The sequence below is a fragment of the Manis pentadactyla genome, chromosome X, assembly GCF_030020395.1.
Source record: "Manis pentadactyla isolate mManPen7 chromosome X, mManPen7.hap1, whole genome shotgun sequence".
In the NCBI taxonomy this organism is placed as follows: domain Eukaryota; kingdom Metazoa; phylum Chordata; class Mammalia; order Pholidota; family Manidae; genus Manis; species Manis pentadactyla.
The window spans coordinates 81,285,892-81,296,909 of record NC_080038.1 but is presented as its reverse complement, the minus strand read 5'-3'; the positions used below and the strand labels follow the sequence as shown (position 1 = coordinate 81,296,909).

The window sequence follows — 11,018 nt, the reverse complement described above, 5'->3', positions numbered from 1 at the left end:
TCAAATTCAAAAAAGTGCTTTTACCTCTAGTTAACTCTGATATTTTCCAGAGGGCCCCTGGAACATGTCAGAAAAACTTTTTCTCATTGGAGAAAGTATTTGGCTAATTTAGCTTATTTATCTGATATATAATTACCTGCTTAATTGCCTAGAGAGCACTGTCAAAAGGAATGATGCTGAACTTTGTTACTGAATGTTTTGTGTTACAGAAATATCAGAATTTCCTTATGTCAACTGTCTTACAGTAAGCTCTCATCAGATCTTTAATCATTGTCATTTGTAAGTCTTTTATTATTTATAGTCACAGTTTGATTACTCTTAAGCTAGTAAAAAACTAGATTTCATCAGAACAGGTATTAGTTACATAAGATTAAGTAAACTAAGGAAGATGATTTTAGTGGCTTTTTGTTTCAAATGTTGTTGATAAAATGTTTTAAGCTTTTTCTCTTAAGCTGAAAACAGTTTAGTAAATGACTGCCTTTATAAGCAGAATTGAAACTTTATTTTTCTCTCTACCTGATCCCTCCAGAATTTAAAAACTCTCAGTACCTATTTTTATATTTCATGGCAGTATATTTATTTGCAGAAGTTCAATAAGAATCTGCTTTCCTTGTAAGAGAACCAATTAAAATCACTGGTTATATTACCAAGGCTTTGACTAGAACGTCATACCTGAGAGACAAGTGTGTAAACTCAGATATGAACAGACAGCTTTAAGGAACTAAGATTGACTTCATAAAGCCAACAAAGCCCCTTGGAAGAACTGGCCCGGTACCTTGCTTACAAAGTTCCCAGCAGCCTTACCAGGTGAGTAAAGAAGGTCACTTCCTGGCAGGTGCAGGAACCTCAAGAAGAGAGGAATTCACCCAAATCTGCAGGTACTGCAGGCACAACCTGATGGCAAGTCTGGCTTGGCTTTCTGGCCTCAAGAGGCCCTTAAAAATTCAATCTGAAATTCCTTACAAAAAGTTCCAGCAAAGCATATTTAAAAGAGCCTATGTAATCAATTGCTCTTCTTGCTGCATTTATGTAAATAATAAAGCCAACTGTTAATTATTTTCTTAATCTAGCTACTTCTAATAAAAATAAGGGTGATTTTAGAGAAAAGTACTGTTTCAATAATGCAGTCTTATCTATACTAAATCCTAATACTAGTCATTGAGTTGTAAACTCAATCCAGAATTCCAGTCCCCCATAACAGCCTGGCTAATGTCCCTACTGGGCCCCTTAATAACAGTTTGTAGTTTACTCTTAGTTGCCCCTTGTGTCCTCAGGTTCCTCCAACAGCAGCTAACCCAGATGACCCGAGTCGCCACCAACCAGATGTTACTTCACCGTTATGCACCTCTTCCCACTGAACCCCCTCCTTCAGCCTAATACCAGCCTCAACCCCCCACGACGCCCCTTGTTAGCCAGAAGTAACCAGATTGAGTCATCGCCCATTATGACCAAAAGGCTGGAATGTTAGGCTGGAGAAAGGAAAAACAAGGACATGCAAACAGAACAGAGAGATCCCATAGGGGGAGAACAGACCAGACCCCAAAGTCTGTGCTGTATATGGAAAGGGGACAGCTCTCCCTGAATTCCATCCTGATGTGCCAACTAAGACCCAGATGTCAGCCTCCTCCCTCTTGGAAAGAAAAACGTTTCTAGTTGACTATTATGTCACCTTTAGTCAATCATACCTCCCAACACCCCTTAGGATAGCTTGCCCACTTCTCCCATTCTTAATCCCTTATAAGTGCCCCACCTCCCTAACCGGGTGTGACTTCTCTGGCCTCTGACAATAAGGCCACAGAACCTCACCCGGGGGTATTTAAATAAATTACCTGGCCCTTTGTTGCCTCTCTTTGCCTGCTTATTTCGGCTAGAATTTATGTTACAGAAACATTCTTTGTTGTTAGGATCTGCTGTGCATTAAGTGTCTCTCTTATGGCACACAGAATGTATTTAACCAGTTCACTCAAATTTCACTCCATAAACTCAGATATATATCTCTCCAAGTAAGTACAGGTTGACTGAGAATGAACGTAGCTCTGCAATCAAAATAGCAGATGGGCAGATTTGGAACATGTGAGGGCACATATCATCATAACCACAAATAACCATATTGTTCTGTTAGTATCTGGATTTTGCTTCTAATTAGAGATACAAAATATAACACAGGAAGAAGTCTGTCAATTACAAATTTGGAATCAAGACTCCTGGTTCATAAAATTAGCATCAGAACTAAGCCCCATAACTGAGATACCCATATGATTGTTAACATGGAGACTTTTTTTCTGATGAGCTGCATGTCTGTGTTCTCTTCAGTGAAATCAATACTGCACAGGTTTTCTATTTCAGACCAACTGGCAGAACCTTATTTGGCACTTCCATGCATATTCAGGTTGATGAATCCTGCCCTGAGGGTTCCAAAGAGTGACATCACTTTTATACCAGTTGTGAAACATAGTTCTTGTTGTGGGCCTGGCTGTAGCCTCCTACAAAGCTGTGGATCAAGGAGTCCCAGTCTCATACTATTTGCTATGTTCCCTTGAGCAACTCTCTTAATCGTTTTAGGTGTTAGTTTCCTTATCTGTAAAAGAGGGATGATAATAACATGAACTTCATAGATGTGCTACACTGCTAATTTAGTTAATATATGTGACATATTGACAGCTGCACTTGATATATACTAGTCCTATATAAAGATTTACAAACATTATGTCACCATCATCATCATCATTATCATCATCATTATCATTTCATCATTATAAGTTACAATAGCAAAAATGGAGTTTGGAATATAGGTACTTCACAAATAATTGTCAAATGAATCAATAAATGAATTGATAATGTGGGAAGAAAAAAATTAAAATTGGGTCAATCAAATAAGGGAAGATTCTGACTGACAATTTATGGCATTTGACTTTTATTCTGTACACAAAAGAAAACATACAGAAATATTTTTCTGTTGATTTTGGAAACAAAAATATAAATAAATAAATGTTAATTTTGTCATTAAATTTATTCATAAATATATACCTTATGTCGTAACATTTATGCTAGTATTATTGTTGCTTTGGGATTTTATAAATATCAGGATTGCGGTGAGCCAATTTTGTGGAGTTTAGAACTGTTTAAACTGAGAGAAGAAATTGCACACTTTTGCTTATTCTAGATTTTTCTTTTCTTTTTGATGAAAAGTCAGCTAACTTGGTTATTTCAAAAGAGCAATAGATAGTTTTAATAATTATTTTTCTGAATCCTGCTTCACAAATTTCAGTGTATGAATGGGTTATTTCTATATTTTCAGAAGTAATATTCCAGGGTTAAATTATTCTTGTTTCCCTAAAATGTTCCATGTAATAAAAATCAATTCATATTGTCAGATTCCAATATGATGTCCATTATAAGTTTGGACTCCTCTTCCTGAAATATCTGCCACAAGAATTAAGATATAAATTTTAATGCTCTTTTAACAAATGCTATGATACATATTCAGATACAAAGCAGACTATCACATTGGGAAAAGAATGGGTAAAAAAACTACATAATGTTCATGGCACAGTATTATTAAAGAATACACAATTTCTATCTGATCTGATTCAGTTTCCATTTTTAGCAGATGGCAAATTTTAGTCTTTAGAATGGAATTATCCAAGCAACTAATTAGAATTCTGAGAAAATAAGAACCTTGAAACAATTTTTGGAGAAAATATGCTATTGTAAAATTTATTTTTTATATTCTGCACTGATTTTGCTAGAGAAGGGCCAAAAGCATTTGAAAACAGTAAAAGTATCTCCAATAATTGCTCTGAAAATTTTTGAATTAAATATAGTAAAATCTTATGGAGAATATATAAGGAATATATTAAAACAGTAAATCATTTCTACAAAGGGAAACTAAGAAATATATAAATGAACTAAAAACTGAACACTATATGGCAAAATTAAGGAGAGATACAAAATATTAATAGAGTCATCAGAACCATATGCAGTCCTCAGAATGAAGTTCAGTTTTCTTGAACTAGAACAAAGACTATTGAATTAATAAAAGTAAGTTGGGATTAAAGATGACAGCATGAGAGGTGAGACAGAGGTTTCCTCCTAAAACCACATATAATTCAAAAATATAGTTGGTACAACTAATTCTGAGAGAGAAACAGGAAAGAGAACTGCCCCAGACTGCATACACCTCGAGAAAAGAGCAGACCTCATGGAACAGGGTAATGTACCAAAGCTGTGGCCTGGCAGGACCCAAGCCTTTCCCCCACCCCAGGTCACCAGTGGGAGGAAGAGAAACAGAACAGGGAGGGAGTGGAAGGCTTCGGACTGCTGAATACCTAGCCTCGGAGATGTGCTCTGGGAGCACACAGACCTACATTTCATGGTGCTTTCATGATAATTGCTTGATTACAGGGTTGGAAAGCTCATACAGGCAGAAATCCTGGAAATACTGAGACTCCAGCTGCTTGTGGAAAGCAAGGAACCATATTTAGCTGCTCTGGGACGAAAGCTTATACATGTGTGCTCAGACCACTGGTTCAGGCAGTGGAGACAGGCATAGCAACCAGGAAGCAGGAAACAAGTCTTTGCTCCCACCAGGCACCAATACTGCTCCCCTGTGACCCCCAACATTGTTTCAGGGGCTGAGCAGCTCCACAGAGTAGAGCCTATGGACACAAGAGGGTGCCATATACAAATATGAAATGCCAAAGGAAACTGGTCCAGAGTAAAATTAATATAAATCTGGAGAAAGATTTAAATGGCATGGACCTTATGACTCTTCCTGAAAGGGAGTTCAAAATAAAAATCATCAACATGCTAATGGAGGTACAGAAAGATATCCAAGAACTCAGGAATGAATTCAGGTCAGAGATCTAATCATTGAAGAGCACGATGGAGGGTATTAAAAGCAGGTTGGATACTATGGAGGAGACATTAAATGAAATAGAAACTAGAGATGAGGAATACAAAGAAGCTGAGACACAGAGAGAAAAAAGGATATCTATGAATGAAAGAATATTGAGAGAAATGTGTGACTAATCCAAACAGAAAAATACTCACATTATAGGGAAACCAGAAGAAGAAGAGAGAAAGAATGGGATAGAAAGTGTCTTTGAGGAGGTAATTGCTGAAAACTTCCCTGATCTGGAGAAGGAGATAGTCTCTCAGGCCATGGAGATCCACAGATCTCCCAACACAAGGGACCCAAGGAAGACAACACCAAGACATATAGTAATAAAATTGGCAAAGATCCAGGATAAGGACAGACTATTAAAAGAAGCCAGAGAGATAAATAAGATCACATACAAAGAAAAGCCCATCAGGCTATCATCAGACTTCTCAGCAGAAACCTTACAGGCCAGAAGGGAGTGGCATGATGTATTTAATGCAATGAAGCAGAAGGGCCTGGAACTAAGATCACTTTATCCGGTAAGATTATCATTTAAATTTGAAGGAGGGATTAAACAGTTTCTAGATAAGCAATAGCTGAGAGAATTTAGCTCCCACAAACCACCTGTACAGTATATTTTGGAGGGAGTGCTATAGATGGAAGTGTTCCTAAGGTTAAATAGCTGTCACCAGAGGTAATAAAACTATAGTAAAGAAAGTTGAACAGATAATAACTAAGTAAATGCAATATTAAATTAAATATCCCCAAAGTCAATCAAAGCATAGACAAAGAATACAGAATATGATATCTAATATATAAAAAATGGAGGAGGAAGAAAAAGGAGGAGAAGAAAAAGAAGCTTTAGAATGTTTGTGATAGCATATTAAGAGTGAAATTAGACTCTTAGATAATAAGGAAGTTAACCTTGAACCTTTGGTAACCACGAATCTAAAGCCTGCAATGGCAATAAGTACATACCTTTCATAATCACCCTCAATATAAATGGATTTAATGAAACAATCAAAAGAAATAGACTCACTGAATGGATAAAAAAACAAGACCCATCTATATGCTGTCTAAAAGAGACTCATTTAAAAACAAAGACATACACAGACTAAAAGTAAAGGGATGGAAAGATATTTCATGCAACCAGCTGAGAGAAAAAAGCAGGAGTTGCAGTACTTGTATCAGACAAAATAGACTTCAAAAAAAAGAAAGTAACAAAAGACAAAGATAGACATTATTTAATAACAAAGGGATCAATCCAACAAGAAGATAGAACCATTATAAATTTCTTTGCTTCCAATATAGGAGCACTCATATATGTGAAACAAATACTAATAGAATTATAAGGGGAAATAGAATGCAATACATTCATTCTAGGAGACTTCAACCCTCCACTCACTCTGAAGGACAGATCAACCAGACAGAAGATAAGTAAAGAGATAGAGGCACTGAACAACACAATAGAACGGATGGGCATAACAGACATCTACAGAACTTTACACCCAAAAGCAACAGAACACACATTCTTCTCAAGTGCATATGGAATATTTTCAAGAATGGATCATATACTAGGCCACAAAAAGAGCCTCAGTAAATTCAAAAATATTGAAATTGTACCAACCAGTTTTTTCAGACCATAAAGGTATGAAACTAGAAATAAATTACACAAAGAAAATGAAAAATCCCACAAACACATAGAGGCTTAAAAAGATGCTCCTAAATAACCAATGGATCAATGACCAAATAAAAACAGAGATCAAGCAATATATGGAGACAAATGACAACAATAACTCAACACTGCAAAATCTGTGGAACACAGCCAAAGCTGTGCTAAGAGGAAAGTATATTGCAATAAGGTCTACCTCAAGAAAGAAGAATCCCATATAAGCTGCCTAAACTCAGAATTAATGAAACTAGAAAAAGAACAACAAATGAGGTCCAAAGTCAGCAGAAGGAGGGACATAATAAAGATTAGAGAAGAAATAAATAAATTTGAGAAGAATAAAACAATAGAAAAAATCAATGAAAGCAAGATGTAGTTCTTCAAGAAAATAAACAAAACAGAGAAACCCCCAGGCAGACTTAATAAGAAAAAAAGAGAGTCTACACACATAAACAGAATCAGAAATGAGAAAGGAAAAATCACTACAGACACCACAGAAATAAAGAGACTTATTAGATAAAACTATGAAAAATTATATGCTAACAAACTGGATAACTGAGAAGAAACGGAAAACTTTCTAGAAGAATACACCCTTCAAGGCTGACCAAGGAAGAAACAGAATATATGAAGAGATGAATTACCAGAAACAAAATTGAACTGATAATCAAAAAACTACCTAAGAACAAAACTCCTGGACGTTGACTGCTGAATTTTATCAAACATTTAGTGAAGACCTAATACCCATGCTCTTTAAAGTTTTCCAAAGAGTATAAGAAGAGGGAATTCTTCCAAACTCATTCTATCAGGCAAGCATCATTCTAAATACCAAAAGGAGACAAAGAAAATGCAAAAAAAGAAAATTACAGACCAGTATCCTTGATGAACATAAATGCTAAAATACTCAACAAAATATTAGCAAACTGATTTGAAAAGCACATCAGAAAGATCATCCATCATGAACAAGTAGGATTTATTCCAGGGAAGGAAGCATGTTACAACATTAGAAGATTCATCCACATCATCCACCACATAAACAAAAAGAGGGACAAAACCACATGATCACCTTCATAGATGCTGAACAAGCATTAGACGAGGGGAGGGGCAGAAGATGGCGGCATGAGTAGAGCAGCGGAAATCTCCTCCCAAAACCACATATATCTATGAAAATATAACAAAGACAACCCTTCCTAGAATTAAAATCAGAGGACACAGGACAATATCCAGACCACATCCACACCTGAGAGAACCCAGCGCCTCGCGAAGGGGGTAAGATACAAGCCCCGGCCCGGCGGGAGCCGAGCGCCCATCACCCCAAATGCCGGCGGGAAAAGAAAAGGCAGAGAGGGAGGGAGACGGAGCACAGGACTACCGAACACCCAGCCCCAGCCAGCCAGGAGAGTGCAGGGCCCTGGATACTAGGAAAACAGGGCAGCAAGAAGAGTAAGTGGGCACCGGAGGCTGGGCACTGGAGGACATAAGAAAAGCGAGTGACCAATTTTTTTTTTTTTTTGCTCTTTTGTTTTGGCGAGCGCTTTTTGGAAGTCTTAAAGGGATAGGGACCCCAATACTAGGGAAACAGGGCAGTAAGACCAGTGAGAAGATGCCTCAGGCTGGCACCAGAGAATAAAGAAAAACGAGCATCGACCTTTTTTTTTTTTTTTTAATTAAAATTTTTTTTTTTTAATTTAATTTTCCTTTTTTTTTTTTTTTGTGGACGTTGTTTAGTTTTGGTGGGTGCTTTTTGGAAGTCTTAAAGGGGCTGGGCAGGACACTTAATCCAGAGGTAGGAAATCCAGGGACCTATGGGCACTCTAACCCCTGGGCTGCAGGGAGCACGGAGGCAACTTATGGAGATAAATAGCCTCCAGGCCGCTCCCCCTCCAATGCCACTCCACCACTTTGGAGCAGAGGCTGGAACCAAGCCACGTCAAGAGCAACAGCGGAGATAAACCCCATAGAAGCCAGGCAGGAAGCAGAAACCCTGTCTGCGTGCAGCTGCCCAGCACAAGCCACTAGAGGTCGCTGTTCTCCCAGGAGAGGAGGGCCACAAACCAACAAGAAGGGAAGTTCTTCCAGACGTCACTCGTCCCAGCTCTGCAAACTATTCCTATCACCATGAAAAGGCAAAGCTACAGGCAGACAAAGATCACAGAGACAACACCAGAGAAGGAGACAGACCTAACCAGTCTTCCTGAAAAAGAATTCAAAATAAGAATCATAAACATGCTGACAGAGATGCAGAGAAATACACAAGAGAAGTGGGATGAAGTCCGGAGGGAGATCACAGATGCCAGAAAGAAGATTGCAGAAATGAAACAAACTCTGCAAGGGTTTATAAGCAGAATGGATAGGAAGCAAGAGGCCATTGATGGAATTGAAACCAGAGAACAGGAACGCATAGAAACTGACATAGAGAGAGATAAAAGGATCTCCAGGAATGAAACAATGTTAAGAGAAATGTGTGACCAATCCAAAAGGAACAATATCCATATTATAGGGGTTCCAGAAGAAGAAGAGAGAGGAAAAGAGATGGAAAGTATCTTAGAATAAATAATAGCTGAAAACTTCCCCAAACTGGGGGAGGAAATAATTGAACAGACGACAGAAATACACAGAATCCCCAACAGAAAGGATATAAGGAGGACAACACCAAGGCACATAATAATTAAAGTGGCAAAGATCAAGAACAAAAAAAGAGTTTTAAAGGCAGCTAGAGAGAAAAAGGTCACCTATAAAGGAAAACCCATCAGGCTAACATCAGACTTCTCGACAGAAACCCTACAGGCCAGAAGAGAATGGCATGATATATTTAATACAATGAAACAGAAGGGCCTTAAACAAAGGATACTGTATCCAGCACGACTAACATTCAAATATGACAGTGGGATTAAACAATTCCCAGACAAACAAAAGCTGAGGGAATTTGCTTCCCACAAACCACCTCTACAGAACATCTTACAGGGACTGCTCTAGATGGGAGCACTCCTAGAAAGAGCACAGCACAAAACACCCAACATATGAAGAATCGAGGAGGAGGAACAAGAAGGGAGAGAAGAAAAGAATCTCCAGACAGTGTATATAACAGCTCAATAAGTGAGCTAAGTTAGGCAGTAAGATACTAAAGAGGCTAACATTAAACCTTTGGTAACCACGAATTTAAAGCCTGCAAAGGCAATAAGTACATATCTTTCAATAGTCACCCTAAATGTTAAACGGCTGAATGCACCAATCAAAATACACAGAGTAATAGAATGGATAAAAAAGCAAGACCCATCTATATGCTGCTTACAAGAAACTCAACTCAAACCCAAAGACATGTATAGACTAAAAGTCAAAGGATGGAAATACATATTTCAAGCAAACAACAGCGAGAAGAAAGCAGGGGTTGCAGTACTAATATCAGACAAAAAAGACTTCAAAACAAAGAAAGTAACAAGAGATAAAGAACGACCTTACATAATGATAAACGGCTCAGTCCAACAAGAGGATATAACCATTCTAAATATATATGCACCCAATACAGGAGCACCAGCATATGTGAAACAAATACTAACAGAACTAAAGGGGGAAATAGACTGCAATGCATTCCTTCTAGGAGACTTCAACACACCACTCACCCCAAAGGATAGATCCACTGTGCAGAAAATAAGTAAGGACACGGAAGCACTGAACAACACAGTAGAGCAGATGGACCTAATAGACATCCATAGAACTCTACAACCAAAAGCAACATGATATACATTCCTCCAAAGTGCACATGGAACATTCTCCAGAATAGACCACATACTAGGCCACAAAAAGAGAATCAGAAAATTCCAAAAGATTGAAATCCTTCCAACCAAATTTTCAGAACACAAAGGCATAAAACTAGAAATAAACTGCACAAAGAAAGAAAAAGGCTCACAAACACATGGAGGCTTAACAACACTCTCCTAAATAATCAATGGATCCATGACCAAATCAAAATGGAGATCCAGCAATATATGGAAACAAATGACAACAACAACGCTAAGCCCCAACTTCTGTGGGACGCAGCAAAAGCAGTCTTAAGAGGAAAGTATATAGCAATCCAAGCATATTTAAAAAAGGAAGAACAATCCCAAGTGAATGGTCTAATGTCTCAATTATCGAAATTGGAAAAAGAAAAGCAAATGAGGCCTAAGGTCAGCAGAAGGAGGGACATAATAAAGATCAGAGAAGAAATAAATAAAATTGAGAAGAATAAAACAATAGCAAAAATCAATGAAAAAAGAGCTGGTTTTTTGAGAAAATAAACAAAATAGATAAGCCTCTAGCCAGACTTATTAAGAAGAAAAGACAGTCAAAACAAATCAACAGTATCAGAAACGAGAAAGGAAATATCACGACGGACCACACAGAAATACAAAGAATTATTAGAGAATACTATGAAAACCAATATGCTAACAAGCTTGGAAACCTAGGAGAAATGGACAACTTTCTAGAAAA

At 37.7% G+C, this 11,018-nt stretch overlaps 1 pseudogene; it reads right to left on the bottom strand.

The window, feature by feature from the left end:
- Nucleotides 1-1,886: 1,886 nt before the first annotated feature.
- On the bottom strand, nucleotides 1,887-2,453 carry LOC118934466 (proteasome subunit alpha type-1-like; annotated as a pseudogene).
- Nucleotides 2,454-11,018: the final 8,565 nt, after the last annotated feature.